At 42.8% G+C, this 21,239-nt stretch overlaps 9 non-coding genes across 9 annotated transcripts; all 9 read left to right on the top strand.

Annotated features, from left to right (window-relative positions):
- The first annotated feature begins 5,346 nt into the window (after window positions 1–5,346).
- On the top strand, window positions 5,347–5,452 carry LOC311341399 (U6 spliceosomal RNA). The gene has a single exon (XR_014633332.1). It is a non-coding gene; the product is annotated as a U6 spliceosomal RNA (small nuclear RNA).
- A 1,668-nt stretch (window positions 5,453–7,120) lies between these two features.
- Window positions 7,121–7,226, top strand: LOC311341398 (U6 spliceosomal RNA). The gene has a single exon (XR_014633331.1). It is a non-coding gene; the product is annotated as a U6 spliceosomal RNA (small nuclear RNA).
- Window positions 7,227–8,893: 1,667 nt separating this feature from the next.
- Window positions 8,894–8,999, top strand: LOC311341397 (U6 spliceosomal RNA). Its single transcript, XR_014633330.1, has one exon. It is a non-coding gene; the product is annotated as a U6 spliceosomal RNA (small nuclear RNA).
- Window positions 9,000–10,668: 1,669 nt separating this feature from the next.
- On the top strand, window positions 10,669–10,774 carry LOC311341396 (U6 spliceosomal RNA). The gene has a single exon (XR_014633329.1). It is a non-coding gene; the product is annotated as a U6 spliceosomal RNA (small nuclear RNA).
- A 1,668-nt stretch (window positions 10,775–12,442) lies between these two features.
- LOC311341395 (U6 spliceosomal RNA) lies at window positions 12,443–12,548 on the top strand. Its single transcript, XR_014633328.1, has one exon. It is a non-coding gene; the product is annotated as a U6 spliceosomal RNA (small nuclear RNA).
- Window positions 12,549–14,217: 1,669 nt separating this feature from the next.
- LOC311341394 (U6 spliceosomal RNA) lies at window positions 14,218–14,323 on the top strand. The gene has a single exon (XR_014633327.1). It is a non-coding gene; the product is annotated as a U6 spliceosomal RNA (small nuclear RNA).
- A 1,668-nt stretch (window positions 14,324–15,991) lies between these two features.
- LOC311341393 (U6 spliceosomal RNA) lies at window positions 15,992–16,097 on the top strand. Its single transcript, XR_014633326.1, has one exon. It is a non-coding gene; the product is annotated as a U6 spliceosomal RNA (small nuclear RNA).
- A 1,669-nt stretch (window positions 16,098–17,766) lies between these two features.
- LOC311341392 (U6 spliceosomal RNA) lies at window positions 17,767–17,872 on the top strand. Its single transcript, XR_014633325.1, has one exon. It is a non-coding gene; the product is annotated as a U6 spliceosomal RNA (small nuclear RNA).
- Window positions 17,873–19,541: 1,669 nt separating this feature from the next.
- Window positions 19,542–19,647, top strand: LOC311341391 (U6 spliceosomal RNA). Its single transcript, XR_014633324.1, has one exon. It is a non-coding gene; the product is annotated as a U6 spliceosomal RNA (small nuclear RNA).
- Window positions 19,648–21,239: the final 1,592 nt, after the last annotated feature.

Raw genomic sequence — 21,239 nt, 5'->3', positions numbered from 1 at the left:
CGCTAACTCTTGTCCCTCCCTCCCTCGTGGTTTATGTACAGGTACGACCTCCAGTGACGTCCACTACCAGGTGTACCTGCTGGAGGGCCTGGCGCGCTGGAACGAGAACCGCGGCAGGGCGGCGGTCGAGGGAGGACCGCGAGCGGCGCTGCGGTGCTACAGCTCCCGGCTGCAGCACAGCTTCAACCAGCTGGCTCTCGAGGTCAAGGGGGTCCAGCTGGTTGACGACTTCACCCAGCCCAGGGAGTACACAGGTACATAGATAGATTAGCGACAGAGAGTGCTGTTTGCTGCGGCTGTCTTGTGGCATCTGCTAATCTCTCTCTCTCTCTCTCTCTCTCTCTCTCTCTCTCTCTCTCTCTCTCTCTCTCTCTCTCTCTCTCTCTCTCTCTCTCTCTCTCTCTCTCTCTCTCTCTCTCTCTCTCTCTCTCTCTCTCTCTCTCTCTCTCTCTCTCTCTCTCTCTCTCTCTCTCTCTCTCTCTCTCTCTCTCTCTCTCTCGGGGAACTCTTGGGGGTGGAGTACCTCTACTCCCAGTCGGGCGCTGTGCTGCAGCCGACCGAGGAGGGCTTTGAGGAGGAGCCAGAGGAGATACGTCTCCTGGAACACCACAGCGCTCTCCTCCACGGCGTGCCAGTGGACGATGCTGCCTCGTCGGGGCCCGCCTCCTGACGACAGGATGGAGGTGCAGCAGGCTGCTGCTGAGTTGGAAGAGGAGGAAGTGAGTGCACCGTCACCTGTCAACATTTCATGTTCACCAACGTGTTTGATTGCAGCGTCTCATCGCATGTCTCGTCTCTTTCAGGACGTCGTCGGGCCGGACGGCGAGCCCGGCTACCGCCAGCTGGTGGCCCTGGTGGAGCTGCGTCACCACGTCTTTGTAACGGTCCGTCAGACCAGAGAGATCATCGCTCTCTGGGAGAGGCTGACGGAGCGGGACAAGACGGCGGTGACCTTCAGCACCCGGCGCGCTCACGTTCCGGGAGTGGACAGTGTGAAGCGGTAAGCGGTGGCACTAACAATTTAGTTCTTTTTTACAGCCCGCTATAGTCAGTAACTAACACGTTCTCTCTCTCTGCAGTGTCGTCGTGGGTAAGGGGCCGGGAGCAGCACAGTCTCCGACCCTCAGCAGGCTGGTCGAGGCCGTCATGTCGGAGCTGTGCCGCGTCCACGCCGCCGACGCCAGGACGCTCGCCGGGGCACGCGTCAACCGCTGGGGTGCCGTCATGAGGGACTACAGACAGATACAAGACAACGTGGTGCACTGTCTTGCCCTCATGGCGAGCACCCGCATCCAGCTGTATGACGTTAATCAGCGCACCCTGTCCATGTGGTAAGTCGATCATTCTGATGTGTGTGTGTTTGTCGTCACGATTCATATCTTTGTCGTGATAATTAACGCATTTGTTTTCTATTTCTTGTAAGGCAAAACCAGAGGAGCAAGGGCATGATGCGGGACACGGTCGCCCTCGCAGTCCCGGGGCCCAGCGCTCCCCAGAGTGCAGCGGAGGCCCTGTCTGCCCCACGGCCTCTGCTGGAGCAGCCCCAACAGCCAGACCAGCCCCTCCAGCACCACCTGCCCGCGGATGCCTCTGGTCTGGCTAGGACCATCAGAGGGCCGCTGGCCCCAGAGCTCTTTGGCCTGATTGTGGACCACCAGCAGAGAGCCGCCACCGCCGCCGCTGCCCCCCCGATGGACCCCACCCAGCTCGCTGCTCCAGCCGCCGCTCCGGCCGTCGCCATGGCTGGAGCCGTGCCCCGCTCCACTGCCTGGAGGCACCGACTCCAGGCAGAGAAGGAGCGTCGTGCCCGGGAGCTAGGGCTGTATCTCAAGCCCCTGAAAAAGGTCTCCTCCTGTATCTGCAGCCGCTGTGGCCAGCCCAGGACCAAGGAGTACGGCCACAGCCGCTACAAGCGGGAGACCTTTTGCGCCCGGGCCGACGGGGGAACGGTGGAGCAGTGGTGCCAGGACAGGATGCGCAGCGACCGCGAGGCCCCCCCCCCCGCCGCCACCCTGAGTTTTTCCTTGGGGTGGCTGCAGCCAGCCAGCCAGCCAGCCAGCCACACACACACACCACTAACCCTAACACTTCACAGAGCATGATGGACACACACACACACGGACCCTCTTCATGTGGTAAGTCGATATACTCGCAGCACTGATTGTCGTCATGATTAATATCTTTGTCATGATAAATAATGCATTGCTTTTTATTTCTTGTTAGGCACATCCAGAGGAGCAAGAAGAAGATGAGGGACACCCAGTCCGACAGGGGGGGGGGGACTCATAGAACTAAAGCGCGAGAGAGTGTGAGGACACACCCACCCCCGACACCACAAGTTTTTTTTATTTCACACCTCGAACTTGGACTCTTTTGTCTATCAGGGTGACTCGTCAAGCTAAGACAATAGGTCAGTGCAGCTGGCCTCCGGAATGTCTCCCAGAGGCGTGGAGCTGTATAGGTGTAGGTGAAGGTCCACCCCCTTCCCTTTCAGGTACAAATAGAGGTGCGAGAAATTTCTCTAAACCACACTACGATGGAAGCCAGTCAGAAGTGCAGCAACTTTCCTGGGGAGCCTGAGCCAGAGGCCGTGGAGCCAGCAGGTGTGTATCTGTCTTGCTAAATTGTTTTTAATTGTGTGTAGTAGTGCATGTGCATCCATTTCATTTTACCTAGACTAAAAGACTTCTATATTGCCTTGTGTTCAGTGTCCGCTGCTGCTGCTGCTCCTCCTCCTCCTCCTCCTCCTCCGTCGAAGAACAAGAGGAAGAAGGAGTGGACGCCGCACCGCGTGACCCTCTGCAGAATGCGCAGCCGCAAGAGGAAGGACGCCGAGGTGCTGAAGGCGCAGAAGGGGAAGCCCCAATGCCAGCCGGGGGACCCCTGCCCCACATGCGGCCGCCCCAGGACCCTGGACACGGGGCCATGCTTTCTACAAAGGAAGCACATACTGCGACGTAGAGGAGGGCCCTGGGGCACCCACTACCCGTGAGTGGCTGACAATGCAGCAGGCCCCGGAGGACGCGGGCAAGGTCCCGAGGACCACCGCCTGGAACCTGCAGCGGAGGGAAGCAGAGAGGCAGGTCGCCGGCTCCTCTTCCCCCCCCAGACGCAAGCCACACAAGCTGCGCATTTGCCAGCGGTGCCTCCAGCCGGCACAAAAGGATTTTGGCCACAGCCAGTTGAAAGGCACACACTTTTGCGCACTCTACGCGGGCAAAAGCGTAGAACTTTGGCTGGCTGAGGAGCGGAGCGCAACAAGAAAAAGAAAAAGTAGCAAATAAAAAAAAAAGGTTTTTTATATTTCTGTAAATATTTTTAATTAAAAGCTTTTACCTAAAGACTGACTCTGTATGTTTGTGTGGAAGAAGGAACAACGATTTTTGTAAACAATCGATACATTATAAACACACACACACCGTAAAAGCGGGTTGAAATAAAGCCCTTCTTTAATAAACGGGTTGAAATAAAGCCCTTCTTTAATAAACGGGTTGAAATAAAGCCCTTCTTTAATAAACGGGTTGAAATAAAGCCCTTCTTTAATATAAAGCGGTCGTTTAATAAACAAGTGATCACGTCCATCACAATCACGGTCGACCCTTTATCGACAGACAATCGATGAAACAATTTGCGTGTTTGCGTGTCATCCTTGCGCAAGGATGACACGCAAATTCGTGAAGCGTTCTATCTTTTAGCATTTGAATGATAATAATTGATATTAAAATACTTTTCTTTGGTGTTGTGAATGGTTTTTGGTGAAAAAACCACACCAAGTGGCTGAGGAGTGCTGCCAAGAGTATTAGTAGGGTTTCCCACAGCCCTTTGCAGCTTAGGCGGCCGGCTGAACCCTTAACTACGAAAATGAAAAAAATCGGACAAAAAAATTGAAGTTAAAAAATTTAATAATTGAAAAAAAAAAAATCATAAAATTATACAAATATATCTAAACAATTAAATATATATATAATATTAAAATTGGAAAAAAAAAAAAAAAAAAAAAAAAAGAGTAAACAATTAACGTTGACTATTATACCTCAGAGTGCTGGTGACAATGTTTCACCGAAAACAGTATCCATTAACAGACTAGTAGTAGGGTTTCCCACAGCCCTTTGCAGCTTAGGCGGCCACCTGAGCAACATACGGCTGAACCCTTGACTATGAAAATGAAAAAATCGAAAAAAAAAAAAAGTTGAATTATTGAAAAAAAAAAAAAAAATTAATACATATGTCGAAATAATAAAATATATATATATACATATATATTAAATCTGAAAAAAAAAAAAAAAAAAAGTAAACAATCAATGTTGACTATTATACCTCAGAGTGCTGGTGAAGCTCTGCCACTAGGGGGCAATGTTTCACCGAAAACAGTATCCATTAACAGAATAGTAGTAGGGTTTCCCACAGCCCTTTGCAGCTTAGACGGCCACCTGATGCCTCTCGGATGGTTGAGATTTTATTAGCCACGAGTGTGTGAAACCATCTATTGTCATTCTTGATGTACTTTAGAACTGCAGTACTGTCTGTCCAAAAGACAGAATCTTCCTACCTGAGATTTAGTTCCACCTTTAGCATAGAGCCTACCTGTACAGCAAGGACTGCTGCTGTCAACTCCAGCCGTGGAATAGTTATAGCCTTCAGTGGTGTCACTCTAGCCTTGCCGAGCAGACAGGAGACTTGGATGTGACGTTGCTGGCTCAACATCCTCAAGTATGTGACAGTCCCATATCCAGCTTCACTGGCGTCAGCAAAGTGATGTAGCTGGGCCTGGGCGACCTCAACAAAGTCCACTGGCTTGACACATCTGGGTACCTCAAATGCATTGAGCTGGTCCAGGTCTTCCAACCATGCTTTCCACTGGCGTAAGATGTCAGGTGGCAAGGCATCATCCCATGCACATCCTCTTCTGCATAGTTCCTGCTGCATCATCTTTGCAGGCAGTGTCACTGGTGCCAGGAAGCCTAGGGGGCCATACACTGAGCAGACGGTTGACAGCATACCACGTCTTGTAAGTACCTCACCTCGATCTTAGATTTGAAAGTCGGTTTCTATGCACCACAGTAGACCCAGAGCACTCTCTACTGGCAGCTCGTCTCAATCCAGATCCAATTCCCTTAACTCACACAGCCCTGCTCTACCCAGAATTCCTAGCGGTGAATCAAACAAATAGTTGAATCAACAAAATACATAATATCCTATTCACACCAGATACTGGATTTGTGGATTGATCTATTATGGCTGTGTATTTTACGGTTAGTGTCTGATTTTTTTTTTTTGGCCACACCCTTAGAAAATTTTCATTGTGTGAGTAGAGGTATATAAAGAACTCATGATTAGGCTGTATTTGTGTTACTTCGGTATCACATATACTAAAATTGGAACGATACAGAGAAGATTAGCATGGCCCCTGCGCAAGGATGACACGCAAATTCGTGAAGCGTTCTATCTTTTAGCATTTGAATGATAATAATTGATATTAAAATACTTTTCTTTGGTGTTGTGAATGGTTTTTGGTGAAAAAACCACACCAAGTGGCTGAGGAGTGCTGCCAAGAGTATTAGTAGGGTTTCCCACAGCCCTTTGCAGCTTAGGCGGCCGGCTGAACCCTTAACTACGAAGATGAAAAAAATCGGACAAAAAAATTGAAGTTAAAAAATTTAATAATTGAAAAAAAAAAAAAATCATAAAATTATACAAATATATCTAAACAATTAAATATATATATAATATTAAAATTGAAAAAAAAAAAAAAAAAAAAAAGAGTAAACAATTAACGTTGACTATTATACCTCAGAGTGCAGGTGACACTCTGCCACTAGGGGGCAATGTTTCACCGAAAACAGTATCCATTAACAGACTAGTAGTAGGGTTTCCCACAGCCCTTTGCAGCTTAGGCGGCCACCTGAGCAACATACGGCTGAACCCTTGACTATGAAAATGAAAAAATCGAAAAAAAAAAAAAGTTGAATTATTGAAAAAAAAAAAAAAAATTAATACATATGTCGAAATAATAAAATATATATATATACATATATATTAAATCTGAAAAAAAAAAAAAAAAAAAGTAAACAATCAATGTTGACTATTATACCTCAGAGTGCTGGTGAAGCTCTGCCACTAGGGGGCAATGTTTCACCGAAAACAGTATCCATTAACAGAATAGTAGTAGGGTTTCCCACAGCCCTTTGCAGCTTAGACGGCCACCTGATGCCTCTCGGATGGTTGAGATTTTATTAGCCACGAGTGTGTGAAACCATCTATTGTCATTCTTGATGTACTTTAGAACTGCAGTACTGTCTGTCCAAAAGACAGAATCTTCCTACCTGAGATTTAGTTCCACCTTTAGCATAGAGCCTACCTGTACAGCAAGGACTGCTGCTGTCAACTCCAGCCGTGGAATAGTTATAGCCTTCAGTGGTGTCACTCTAGCCTTGCCGAGCAGACAGGAGACTTGGATGTGACGTTGCTGGCTCAACATCCTCAAGTATGTGACAGTCCCATATCCAGCTTCACTGGCGTCAGCAAAGTGATGTAGCTGGGCCTGGGCGACCTCAACAAAGTCCACTGGCTTGACACATCTGGGTACCTCAAATGCATTGAGCTGGTCCAGGTCTTCCAACCATGCTTTCCACTGGCGTAAGATGTCAGGTGGCAAGGCATCATCCCATGCACATCCTCTTCTGCATAGTTCCTGCTGCATCATCTTTGCAGGCAGTGTCACTGGTGCCAGGAAGCCTAGGGGGCCATACACTGAGCAGACGGTTGACAGCATACCACGTCTTGTAAGTACCTCACCTCGATCTTAGATTTGAAAGTCGGTTTCTATGCACCACAGTAGACCCAGAGCACTCTCTACTGGCAGCTCGTCTCAATCCAGATCCAATTCCCTTAACTCACACAGCCCTGCTCTACCCAGAATTCCTAGCGGTGAATCAAACAAATAGTTGAATCAACAAAATACATAATATCCTATTCACACCAGATACTGGATTTGTGGATTGATCTATTATGGCTGTGTATTTTACGGTTAGTGTCTGATTTTTTTTTTTTGGCCACACCCTTAGAAAATTTTCATTGTGTGAGTAGAGGTATATAAAGAACTCATGATTAGGCTGTATTTGTGTTACTTCGGTATCACATATACTAAAATTGGAACGATACAGAGAAGATTAGCATGGCCCCTGCGCAAGGATGACACGCAAATTCGTGAAGCGTTCTATCTTTTAGCATTTGAATGATAATAATTGATATTAAAATACTTTTCTTTGGTGTTGTGAATGGTTTTTGGTGAAAAAACCACACCAAGTGGCTGAGGAGTGCTGCCAAGAGTATTAGTAGGGTTTCCCACAGCCCTTTGCAGCTTAGGCGGCCGGCTGAACCCTTAACTACGAAGATGAAAAAAATCGGACAAAAAAATTGAAGTTAAAAAATTTAATAATTGAAAAAAAAAAAAAATCATAAAATTATACAAATATATCTAAACAATTAAATATATATATAATATTAAAATTGAAAAAAAAAAAAAAAAAAAAAAGAGTAAACAATTAACGTTGACTATTATACCTCAGAGTGCAGGTGACACTCTGCCACTAGGGGGCAATGTTTCACCGAAAACAGTATCCATTAACAGACTAGTAGTAGGGTTTCCCACAGCCCTTTGCAGCTTAGGCGGCCACCTGAGCAACATACGGCTGAACCCTTGACTATGAAAATGAAAAAATCGAAAAAAAAAAAAAGTTGAATTATTGAAAAAAAAAATAAAAATTAATACATATGTCGAAATAATAAAATATATATATATACATATATATTAAATCTGAAAAAAAAAAAAAAAAAAAGTAAACAATCAATGTTGACTATTATACCTCAGAGTGCTGGTGAAGCTCTGCCACTAGGGGGCAATGTTTCACCGAAAACAGTATCCATTAACAGAATAGTAGTAGGGTTTCCCACAGCCCTTTGCAGCTTAGACGGCCACCTGATGCCTCTCGGATGGTTGAGATTTTATTAGCCACGAGTGTGTGAAACCATCTATTGTCATTCTTGATGTACTTTAGAACTGCAGTACTGTCTGTCCAAAAGACAGAATCTTCCTACCTGAGATTTAGTTCCACCTTTAGCATAGAGCCTACCTGTACAGCAAGGACTGCTGCTGTCAACTCCAGCCGTGGAATAGTTATAGCCTTCAGTGGTGTCACTCTAGCCTTGCCGAGCAGACAGGAGACTTGGATGTGACGTTGCTGGCTCAACATCCTCAAGTATGTGACAGTCCCATATCCAGCTTCACTGGCGTCAGCAAAGTGATGTAGCTGGGCCTGGGCGACCTCAACAAAGTCCACTGGCTTGACACATCTGGGTACCTCAAATGCATTGAGCTGGTCCAGGTCTTCCAACCATGCTTTCCACTGGCGTAAGATGTCAGGTGGCAAGGCATCATCCCATGCACATCCTCTTCTGCATAGTTCCTGCTGCATCATCTTTGCAGGCAGTGTCACTGGTGCCAGGAAGCCTAGGGGGCCATACACTGAGCAGACGGTTGACAGCATACCACGTCTTGTAAGTACCTCACCTCGATCTTAGATTTGAAAGTCGGTTTCTATGCACCACAGTAGACCCAGAGCACTCTCTACTGGCAGCTCGTCTCAATCCAGATCCAATTCCCTTAACTCACACAGCCCTGCTCTACCCAGAATTCCTAGCGGTGAATCAAACAAATAGTTGAATCAACAAAATACATAATATCCTATTCACACCAGATACTGGATTTGTGGATTGATCTATTATGGCTGTGTATTTTACGGTTAGTGTCTGATTTTTTTTTTTGGCCACACCCTTAGAAAATTTTCATTGTGTGAGTAGAGGTATATAAAGAACTCATGATTAGGCTGTATTTGTGTTACTTCGGTATCACATATACTAAAATTGGAACGATACAGAGAAGATTAGCATGGCCCCTGCGCAAGGATGACACGCAAATTCGTGAAGCGTTCTATCTTTTAGCATTTGAATGATAATAATTGATATTAAAATACTTTTCTTTGGTGTTGTGAATGGTTTTTGGTGAAAAAACCACACCAAGTGGCTGAGGAGTGCTGCCAAGAGTATTAGTAGGGTTTCCCACAGCCCTTTGCAGCTTAGGCGGCCGGCTGAACCCTTAACTACGAAGATGAAAAAAATCGGACAAAAAAATTGAAGTTAAAAAATTTAATAATTGAAAAAAAAAAAAAATCATAAAATTATACAAATATATCTAAACAATTAAATATATATATAATATTAAAATTGAAAAAAAAAAAAAAAAAAAAAAAGAGTAAACAATTAACGTTGACTATTATACCTCAGAGTGCAGGTGACACTCTGCCACTAGGGGGCAATGTTTCACCGAAAACAGTATCCATTAACAGACTAGTAGTAGGGTTTCCCACAGCCCTTTGCAGCTTAGGCGGCCACCTGAGCAACATACGGCTGAACCCTTGACTATGAAAATGAAAAAATCGAAAAAAAAAAAAAGTTGAATTATTGAAAAAAAAAATAAAAATTAATACATATGTCGAAATAATAAAATATATATATATACATATATATTAAATCTGAAAAAAAAAAAAAAAAAAAGTAAACAATCAATGTTGACTATTATACCTCAGAGTGCTGGTGAAGCTCTGCCACTAGGGGGCAATGTTTCACCGAAAACAGTATCCATTAACAGAATAGTAGTAGGGTTTCCCACAGCCCTTTGCAGCTTAGACGGCCACCTGATGCCTCTCGGATGGTTGAGATTTTATTAGCCACGAGTGTGTGAAACCATCTATTGTCATTCTTGATGTACTTTAGAACTGCAGTACTGTCTGTCCAAAAGACAGAATCTTCCTACCTGAGATTTAGTTCCACCTTTAGCATAGAGCCTACCTGTACAGCAAGGACTGCTGCTGTCAACTCCAGCCGTGGAATAGTTATAGCCTTCAGTGGTGTCACTCTAGCCTTGCCGAGCAGACAGGAGACTTGGATGTGACGTTGCTGGCTCAACATCCTCAAGTATGTGACAGTCCCATATCCAGCTTCACTGGCGTCAGCAAAGTGATGTAGCTGGGCCTGGGCGACCTCAACAAAGTCCACTGGCTTGACACATCTGGGTACCTCAAATGCATTGAGCTGGTCCAGGTCTTCCAACCATGCTTTCCACTGGCGTAAGATGTCAGGTGGCAAGGCATCATCCCATGCACATCCTCTTCTGCATAGTTCCTGCTGCATCATCTTTGCAGGCAGTGTCACTGGTGCCAGGAAGCCTAGGGGGCCATACACTGAGCAGACGGTTGACAGCATACCACGTCTTGTAAGTACCTCACCTCGATCTTAGATTTGAAAGTCGGTTTCTATGCACCACAGTAGACCCAGAGCACTCTCTACTGGCAGCTCGTCTCAATCCAGATCCAATTCCCTTAACTCACACAGCCCTGCTCTACCCAGAATTCCTAGCGGTGAATCAAACAAATAGTTGAATCAACAAAATACATAATATCCTATTCACACCAGATACTGGATTTGTGGATTGATCTATTATGGCTGTGTATTTTACGGTTAGTGTCTGATTTTTTTTTTTTGGCCACACCCTTAGAAAATTTTCATTGTGTGAGTAGAGGTATATAAAGAACTCATGATTAGGCTGTATTTGTGTTACTTCGGTATCACATATACTAAAATTGGAACGATACAGAGAAGATTAGCATGGCCCCTGCGCAAGGATGACACGCAAATTCGTGAAGCGTTCTATCTTTTAGCATTTGAATGATAATAATTGATATTAAAATACTTTTCTTTGGTGTTGTGAATGGTTTTTGGTGAAAAAACCACACCAAGTGGCTGAGGAGTGCTGCCAAGAGTATTAGTAGGGTTTCCCACAGCCCTTTGCAGCTTAGGCGGCCGGCTGAACCCTTAACTACGAAGATGAAAAAAATCGGACAAAAAAATTGAAGTTAAAAAATTTAATAATTGAAAAAAAAAAAAAATCATAAAATTATACAAATATATCTAAACAATTAAATATATATATAATATTAAAATTGAAAAAAAAAAAAAAAAAAAAAAGAGTAAACAATTAACGTTGACTATTATACCTCAGAGTGCAGGTGACACTCTGCCACTAGGGGGCAATGTTTCACCGAAAACAGTATCCATTAACAGACTAGTAGTAGGGTTTCCCACAGCCCTTTGCAGCTTAGGCGGCCACCTGAGCAACATACGGCTGAACCCTTGACTATGAAAATGAAAAAATCGAAAAAAAAAAAAAGTTGAATTATTGAAAAAAAAAAAAAAAATTAATACATATGTCGAAATAATAAAATATATATATATACATATATATTAAATCTGAAAAAAAAAAAAAAAAAAAGTAAACAATCAATGTTGACTATTATACCTCAGAGTGCTGGTGAAGCTCTGCCACTAGGGGGCAATGTTTCACCGAAAACAGTATCCATTAACAGAATAGTAGTAGGGTTTCCCACAGCCCTTTGCAGCTTAGACGGCCACCTGATGCCTCTCGGATGGTTGAGATTTTATTAGCCACGAGTGTGTGAAACCATCTATTGTCATTCTTGATGTACTTTAGAACTGCAGTACTGTCTGTCCAAAAGACAGAATCTTCCTACCTGAGATTTAGTTCCACCTTTAGCATAGAGCCTACCTGTACAGCAAGGACTGCTGCTGTCAACTCCAGCCGTGGAATAGTTATAGCCTTCAGTGGTGTCACTCTAGCCTTGCCGAGCAGACAGGAGACTTGGATGTGACGTTGCTGGCTCAACATCCTCAAGTATGTGACAGTCCCATATCCAGCTTCACTGGCGTCAGCAAAGTGATGTAGCTGGGCCTGGGCGACCTCAACAAAGTCCACTGGCTTGACACATCTGGGTACCTCAAATGCATTGAGCTGGTCCAGGTCTTCCAACCATGCTTTCCACTGGCGTAAGATGTCAGGTGGCAAGGCATCATCCCATGCACATCCTCTTCTGCATAGTTCCTGCTGCATCATCTTTGCAGGCAGTGTCACTGGTGCCAGGAAGCCTAGGGGGCCATACACTGAGCAGACGGTTGACAGCATACCACGTCTTGTAAGTACCTCACCTCGATCTTAGATTTGAAAGTCGGTTTCTATGCACCACAGTAGACCCAGAGCACTCTCTACTGGCAGCTCGTCTCAATCCAGATCCAATTCCCTTAACTCACACAGCCCTGCTCTACCCAGAATTCCTAGCGGTGAATCAAACAAATAGTTGAATCAACAAAATACATAATATCCTATTCACACCAGATACTGGATTTGTGGATTGATCTATTATGGCTGTGTATTTTACGGTTAGTGTCTGATTTTTTTTTTTTGGCCACACCCTTAGAAAATTTTCATTGTGTGAGTAGAGGTATATAAAGAACTCATGATTAGGCTGTATTTGTGTTACTTCGGTATCACATATACTAAAATTGGAACGATACAGAGAAGATTAGCATGGCCCCTGCGCAAGGATGACACGCAAATTCGTGAAGCGTTCTATCTTTTAGCATTTGAATGATAATAATTGATATTAAAATACTTTTCTTTGGTGTTGTGAATGGTTTTTGGTGAAAAAACCACACCAAGTGGCTGAGGAGTGCTGCCAAGAGTATTAGTAGGGTTTCCCACAGCCCTTTGCAGCTTAGGCGGCCGGCTGAACCCTTAACTACGAAGATGAAAAAAATCGGACAAAAAAATTGAAGTTAAAAAATTTAATAATTGAAAAAAAAAAAAAATCATAAAATTATACAAATATATCTAAACAATTAAATATATATATAATATTAAAATTGAAAAAAAAAAAAAAAAAAAAAAAGAGTAAACAATTAACGTTGACTATTATACCTCAGAGTGCAGGTGACACTCTGCCACTAGGGGGCAATGTTTCACCGAAAACAGTATCCATTAACAGACTAGTAGTAGGGTTTCCCACAGCCCTTTGCAGCTTAGGCGGCCACCTGAGCAACATACGGCTGAACCCTTGACTATGAAAATGAAAAAATCGAAAAAAAAAAAAAGTTGAATTATTGAAAAAAAAAATAAAAATTAATACATATGTCGAAATAATAAAATATATATATATACATATATATTAAATCTGAAAAAAAAAAAAAAAAAAAGTAAACAATCAATGTTGACTATTATACCTCAGAGTGCTGGTGAAGCTCTGCCACTAGGGGGCAATGTTTCACCGAAAACAGTATCCATTAACAGAATAGTAGTAGGGTTTCCCACAGCCCTTTGCAGCTTAGACGGCCACCTGATGCCTCTCGGATGGTTGAGATTTTATTAGCCACGAGTGTGTGAAACCATCTATTGTCATTCTTGATGTACTTTAGAACTGCAGTACTGTCTGTCCAAAAGACAGAATCTTCCTACCTGAGATTTAGTTCCACCTTTAGCATAGAGCCTACCTGTACAGCAAGGACTGCTGCTGTCAACTCCAGCCGTGGAATAGTTATAGCCTTCAGTGGTGTCACTCTAGCCTTGCCGAGCAGACAGGAGACTTGGATGTGACGTTGCTGGCTCAACATCCTCAAGTATGTGACAGTCCCATATCCAGCTTCACTGGCGTCAGCAAAGTGATGTAGCTGGGCCTGGGCGACCTCAACAAAGTCCACTGGCTTGACACATCTGGGTACCTCAAATGCATTGAGCTGGTCCAGGTCTTCCAACCATGCTTTCCACTGGCGTAAGATGTCAGGTGGCAAGGCATCATCCCATGCACATCCTCTTCTGCATAGTTCCTGCTGCATCATCTTTGCAGGCAGTGTCACTGGTGCCAGGAAGCCTAGGGGGCCATACACTGAGCAGACGGTTGACAGCATACCACGTCTTGTAAGTACCTCACCTCGATCTTAGATTTGAAAGTCGGTTTCTATGCACCACAGTAGACCCAGAGCACTCTCTACTGGCAGCTCGTCTCAATCCAGATCCAATTCCCTTAACTCACACAGCCCTGCTCTACCCAGAATTCCTAGCGGTGAATCAAACAAATAGTTGAATCAACAAAATACATAATATCCTATTCACACCAGATACTGGATTTGTGGATTGATCTATTATGGCTGTGTATTTTACGGTTAGTGTCTGATTTTTTTTTTTTGGCCACACCCTTAGAAAATTTTCATTGTGTGAGTAGAGGTATATAAAGAACTCATGATTAGGCTGTATTTGTGTTACTTCGGTATCACATATACTAAAATTGGAACGATACAGAGAAGATTAGCATGGCCCCTGCGCAAGGATGACACGCAAATTCGTGAAGCGTTCTATCTTTTAGCATTTGAATGATAATAATTGATATTAAAATACTTTTCTTTGGTGTTGTGAATGGTTTTTGGTGAAAAAACCACACCAAGTGGCTGAGGAGTGCTGCCAAGAGTATTAGTAGGGTTTCCCACAGCCCTTTGCAGCTTAGGCGGCCGGCTGAACCCTTAACTACGAAGATGAAAAAAATCGGACAAAAAAATTGAAGTTAAAAAATTTAATAATTGAAAAAAAAAAAAAATCATAAAATTATACAAATATATCTAAACAATTAAATATATATATAATATTAAAATTGAAAAAAAAAAAAAAAAAAAAAAGAGTAAACAATTAACGTTGACTATTATACCTCAGAGTGCAGGTGACACTCTGCCACTAGGGGGCAATGTTTCACCGAAAACAGTATCCATTAACAGACTAGTAGTAGGGTTTCCCACAGCCCTTTGCAGCTTAGGCGGCCACCTGAGCAACATACGGCTGAACCCTTGACTATGAAAATGAAAAAATCGAAAAAAAAAAAAAGTTGAATTATTGAAAAAAAAAAAAAAAATTAATACATATGTCGAAATAATAAAATATATATATATACATATATATTAAATCTGAAAAAAAAAAAAAAAAAAAGTAAACAATCAATGTTGACTATTATACCTCAGAGTGCTGGTGAAGCTCTGCCACTAGGGGGCAATGTTTCACCGAAAACAGTATCCATTAACAGAATAGTAGTAGGGTTTCCCACAGCCCTTTGCAGCTTAGACGGCCACCTGATGCCTCTCGGATGGTTGAGATTTTATTAGCCACGAGTGTGTGAAACCATCTATTGTCATTCTTGATGTACTTTAGAACTGCAGTACTGTCTGTCCAAAAGACAGAATCTTCCTACCTGAGATTTAGTTCCACCTTTAGCATAGAGCCTACCTGTACAGCAAGGACTGCTGCTGTCAACTCCAGCCGTGGAATAGTTATAGCCTTCAGTGGTGTCACTCTAGCCTTGCCGAGCAGACAGGAGACTTGGATGTGACGTTGCTGGCTCAACATCCTCAAGTATGTGACAGTCCCATATCCAGCTTCACTGGCGTCAGCAAAGTGATGTAGCTGGGCCTGGGCGACCTCAACAAAGTCCACTGGCTTGACACATCTGGGTACCTCAAATGCATTGAGCTGGTCCAGGTCTTCCAACCATGCTTTCCACTGGCGTAAGATGTCAGGTGGCAAGGCATCATCCCATGCACATCCTCTTCTGCATAGTTCCTGCTGCATCATCTTTGCAGGCAGTGTCACTGGTGCCAGGAAGCCTAGGGGGCCATACACTGAGCAGACGGTTGACAGCATACCACGTCTTGTAAGTACCTCACCTCGATCTTAGATTTGAAAGTCGGTTTCTATGCACCACAGTAGACCCAGAGCACTCTCTACTGGCAGCTCGTCTCAATCCAGATCCAATTCCCTTAACTCACACAGCCCTGCTCTACCCAGAATTCCTAGCGGTGAATCAAACAAATAGTTGAATCAACAAAATACATAATATCCTATTCACACCAGATACTGGATTTGTGGATTGATCTATTATGGCTGTGTATTTTACGGTTAGTGTCTGATTTTTTTTTTTTGGCCACACCCTTAGAAAATTTTCATTGTGTGAGTAGAGGTATATAAAGAACTCATGATTAGGCTGTATTTGTGTTACTTCGGTATCACATATACTAAAATTGGAACGATACAGAGAAGATTAGCATGGCCCCTGCGCAAGGATGACACGCAAATTCGTGAAGCGTTCTATCTTTTAGCATTTGAATGATAATAATTGATATTAAAATACTTTTCTTTGGTGTTGTGAATGGTTTTTGGTGAAAAAACCACACCAAGTGGCTGAGGAGTGCTGCCAAGAGTATTAGTAGGGTTTCCCACAGCCCTTTGCAGCTTAGGCGGCCGGCTGAACCCTTAACTACGAAGATGAAAAAAATCGGACAAAAAAATTGAAGTTAAAAAATTTAATAATTGAAAAAAAAAAAAAATCATAAAATTATACAAATATATCTAAACAATTAAATATATATATAATATTAAAATTGAAAAAAAAAAAAAAAAAAAAAAAGAGTAAACAATTAACGTTGACTATTATACCTCAGAGTGCAGGTGACACTCTGCCACTAGGGGGCAATGTTTCACCGAAAACAGTATCCATTAACAGACTAGTAGTAGGGTTTCCCACAGCCCTTTGCAGCTTAGGCGGCCACCTGAGCAACATACGGCTGAACCCTTGACTATGAAAATGAAAAAATCGAAAAAAAAAAAAAGTTGAATTATTGAAAAAAAAAATAAAAATTAATACATATGTCGAAATAATAAAATATATATATATACATATATATTAAATCTGAAAAAAAAAAAAAAAAAAAGTAAACAATCAATGTTGACTATTATACCTCAGAGTGCTGGTGAAGCTCTGCCACTAGGGGGCAATGTTTCACCGAAAACAGTATCCATTAACAGAATAGTAGTAGGGTTTCCCACAGCCCTTTGCAGCTTAGACGGCCACCTGATGCCTCTCGGATGGTTGAGATTTTATTAGCCACGAGTGTGTGAAACCATCTATTGTCATTCTTGATGTACTTTAGAACTGCAGTACTGTCTGTCCAAAAGACAGAATCTTCCTACCTGAGATTTAGTTCCACCTTTAGCATAGAGCCTACCTGTACAGCAAGGACTGCTGCTGTCAACTCCAGCCGTGGAATAGTTATAGCCTTCAGTGGTGTCACTCTAGCCTTGCCGAGCAGACAGGAGACTTGGATGTGACGTTGCTGGCTCAACATCCTCAAGTATGTGACAGTCCCATATCCAGCTTCACTGGCGTCAGCAAAGTGATGTAGCTGGGCCTGGGCGACCTCAACAAAGTCCACTGGCTTGACACATCTGGGTACCTCAAATGCATTGAGCTGGTCCAGGTCTTCCAACCATGCTTTCCACTGGCGTAAGATGTCAGGTGGCAAGGCATCATCCCATGCACATCCTCTTCTGCATAGTTCCTGCTGCATCATCTTTGCAGGCAGTGTCACTGGTGCCAGGAAGCCTAGGGGGCCATACACTGAGCAGACGGTTGACAGCATACCACGTCTTGTAAGTACCTCACCTCGATCTTAGATTTGAAAGTCGGTTTCTATGCACCACAGTAGACCCAGAGCACTCTCTACTGGCAGCTCGTCTCAATCCAGATCCAATTCCCTTAACTCACACAGCCCTGCTCTACCCAGAATTCCTAGCGGTGAATCAAACAAATAGTTGAATCAACAAAATACATAATATCCTATTCACACCAGATACTGGATTTGTGGATTGATCTATTATGGCTGTGTATTTTACGGTTAGTGTCTGATTTTTTTTTTTTGGCCACACCCTTAGAAAATTTTCATTGTGTGAGTAGAGGTATATAAAGAACTCATGATTAGGCTGTATTTGTGTTACTTCGGTATCACATATACTAAAATTGGAACGATACAGAGAAGATTAGCATGGCCCCTGCGCAAGGATGACACGCAAATTCGTGAAGCGTTCTATCTTTTAGCATTTGAATGATAATAATTGATATTAAAATACTTTTCTTTGGTGTTGTGAATGGTTTTTGGTGAAAAAACCACACCAAGTGGCTGAGGAGTGCTGCCAAGAGTATTAGTAGGGTTTCCCACAGCCCTTTGCAGCTTAGGCGGCCGGCTGAACCCTTAACTACGAAGATGAAAAAAATCGGACAAAAAAATTGAAGTTAAAAAATTTAATAATTGAAAAAAAAAAAAAATCATAAAATTATACAAATATATCTAAACAATTAAATATATATATAATATTAAAATTGAAAAAAAAAAAAAAAAAAAAAAAGAGTAAACAATTAACGTTGACTATTATACCTCAGAGTGCAGGTGACACTCTGCCACTAGGGGGCAATGTTTCACCGAAAACAGTATCCATTAACAGACTAGTAGTAGGGTTTCCCACAGCCCTTTGCAGCTTAGGCGGCCACCTGAGCAACATACGGCTGAACCCTTGACTATGAAAATGAAAAAATCGAAAAAAAAAAAAAGTTGAATTATTGAAAAAAAAAAAAAAAATTAATACATATGTCGAAATAATAAAATATATATATATACATATATATTAAATCTGAAAAAAAAAAAAAAAAAAAGTAAACAATCAATGTTGACTATTATACCTCAGAGTGCTGGTGAAGCTCTGCCACTAGGGGGCAATGTTTCACCGAAAACAGTATCCATTAACAGAATAGTAGTAGGGTTTCCCACAGCCCTTTGCAGCTTAGACGGCCACCTGATGCCTCTCGGATGGTTGAGATTTTATTAGCCACGAGTGTGTGAAACCATCTATTGTCATTCTTGATGTACTTTAGAACTGCAGTACTGTCTGTCCAAAAGACAGAATCTTCCTACCTGAGATTTAGTTCCACCTTTAGCATAGAGCCTACCTGTACAGCAAGGACTGCTGCTGTCAACTCCAGCCGTGGAATAGTTATAGCCTTCAGTGGTGTCACTCTAGCCTTGCCGAGCAGACAGGAGACTTGGATGTGACGTTGCTGGCTCAACATCCTCAAGTATGTGACAGTCCCATATCCAGCTTCACTGGCGTCAGCAAAGTGATGTAGCTGGGCCTGGGCGACCTCAACAAAGTCCACTGGCTTGACACATCTGGGTACCTCAAATGCATTGAGCTGGTCCAGGTCTTCCAACCATGCTTTCCACTGGCGTAAGATGTCAGGTGGCAAGGCATCATCCCATGCACATCCTCTTCTGCATAGTTCCTGCTGCATCATCTTTGCAGGCAGTGTCACTGGTGCCAGGAAGCCTAGGGGGCCATACACTGAGCAGACGGTTGACAGCATACCACGTCTTGTAAGTACCTCACCTCGATCTTAGATTTGAAAGTCGGTTTCTATGCACCACAGTAGACCCAGAGCACTCTCTACTGGCAGCTCGTCTCAATCCAGATCCAATTCCCTTAACTCACACAGCCCTGCTCTACCCAGAATTCCTAGCGGTGAATCAAACAAATAGTTGAATCAACAAAATACATAATATCCTATTCACACCAGATACTGGATTTGTGGATTGATCTATTATGGCTGTGTATTTTACGGTTAGTGTCTGATTTTTTTTTTTTGGCCACACCCTTAGAAAATTTTCATTGTGTGAGTAGAGGTATATAAAGAACTCATGATTAGGCTGTATTTGTGTTACTTCGGTATCACATATACTAAAATTGGAACGATACAGAGAAGATTAGCATGGCCCCTGCGCAAGGATGACACGCAAATTCGTGAAGCGTTCTATCTTTTAGCATTTGAATGATAATAATTGATATTAAAATACTTTTCTTTGGTGTTGTGAATGGTTTTTGGTGAAAAAACCACACCAAGTGGCTGAGGAGTGCTGCCAAGAGTATTAGTAGGGTTTCCCACAGCCCTTTGCAGCTTAGGCGGCCGGCTGAACCCTTAACTACGAAGATGAAAAAAATCGGACAAAAAAATTGAAGTTAAAAAATTTAATAATTGAAAAAAAAAAAAAATCATAAAATTATACAAATATATCTAAACAATTAAATATATATATAATATTAAAATTGAAAAAAAAAAAAAAAAAAAAAAAGAGTAAACAATTAACGTTGACTATTATACCTCAGAGTGCAGGTGACACTCTGCCACTAGGGGGCAATGTTTCACCGAAAACAGTATCCATTAACAGACTAGTAGTAGGGTTTCCCACAGCCCTTTGCAGCTTAGGCGGCCACCTGAGCAACATACGGCTGAACCCTTGACTATGAAAATGAAAAAATCGAAAAAAAAAAAAAGTTGAATTATTGAAAAAAAAAAAAAAAATTAATACATATGTCGAAATAATAAAATATATATATATACATATATATTAAATCTGAAAAAAAAAAAAAAAAAAAGTAAACAATCAATGTTGACTATTATACCTCAGAGTGCTGGTGAAGCTCTGCCACTAGGGGGCAATGTTTCACCGAAAACAGTATCCATTAACAGAATAGTAGTAGGGTTTCCCACAGCCCTTTGCAGCTTAGACGGCCACCTGATGCCTCTCGGATGGTTGAGATTTTATTAGCCACGAGTGTGTGAAACCATCTATTGTCATTCTTGATGTACTTTAGAACTGCAGTACTGTCTGTCCAAAAGACAGAATCTTCCTACCTGAGATTTAGTTCCACCTTTAGCATAGAGCCTACCTGTACAGCAAGGACTGCTGCTGTCAACTCCAGCCGTGGAATAGTTATAGCCTTCAGTGGTGTCACTCTAGCCTTGCCGAGCAGACAGGAGACTTGGATGTGACGTTGCTGGCTCAACATCCTCAAGTATGTGACAGTCCCATATCCAGCTTCACTGGCGTCAGCAAAGTGATGTAGCTGGGCCTGGGCGACCTCAACAAAGTCCACTGGCTTGACACATCTGGGTACCTCAAATGCATTGAGCTGGTCCAGGTCTTCCAACCATGCTTTCCACTGGCGTAAGATGTCAGGTGGCAAGGCATCATCCCATGCACATCCTCTTCTGCATAGTTCCTGCTGCATCATCTTTGCAGGCAGTGTCACTGGTGCCAGGAAGCCTAGGGGGCCATACACTGAGCAGACGGTTGACAGCATACCACGTCTTGTAAGTACCTCACCTCGATCTTAGATTTGAAAGTCGGTTTCTATGCACCACAGTAGACCCAGAGCACTCTCTACTGGCAGCTCGTCTCAATCCAGATCCAATTCCCTTAACTCACACAGCCCTGCTCTACCCAGAATTCCTAGCGGTGAATCAAACAAATAGTTGAATCAACAAAATACATAATATCCTATTCACACCAGATACTGGATTTGTGGATTGATCTATTATGGCTGTGTATTTTACGGTTAGTGTCTGATTTTT

This window comes from Micromesistius poutassou (assembly GCF_964030765.1).
Source record: "Micromesistius poutassou genome assembly, chromosome: 3".
Classification (NCBI taxonomy): domain Eukaryota; kingdom Metazoa; phylum Chordata; class Actinopteri; order Gadiformes; family Gadidae; genus Micromesistius; species Micromesistius poutassou.
The sequence above is the reverse complement of the archived record's forward strand: the minus strand, read 5'-3'. Positions and strand labels throughout refer to the sequence as shown.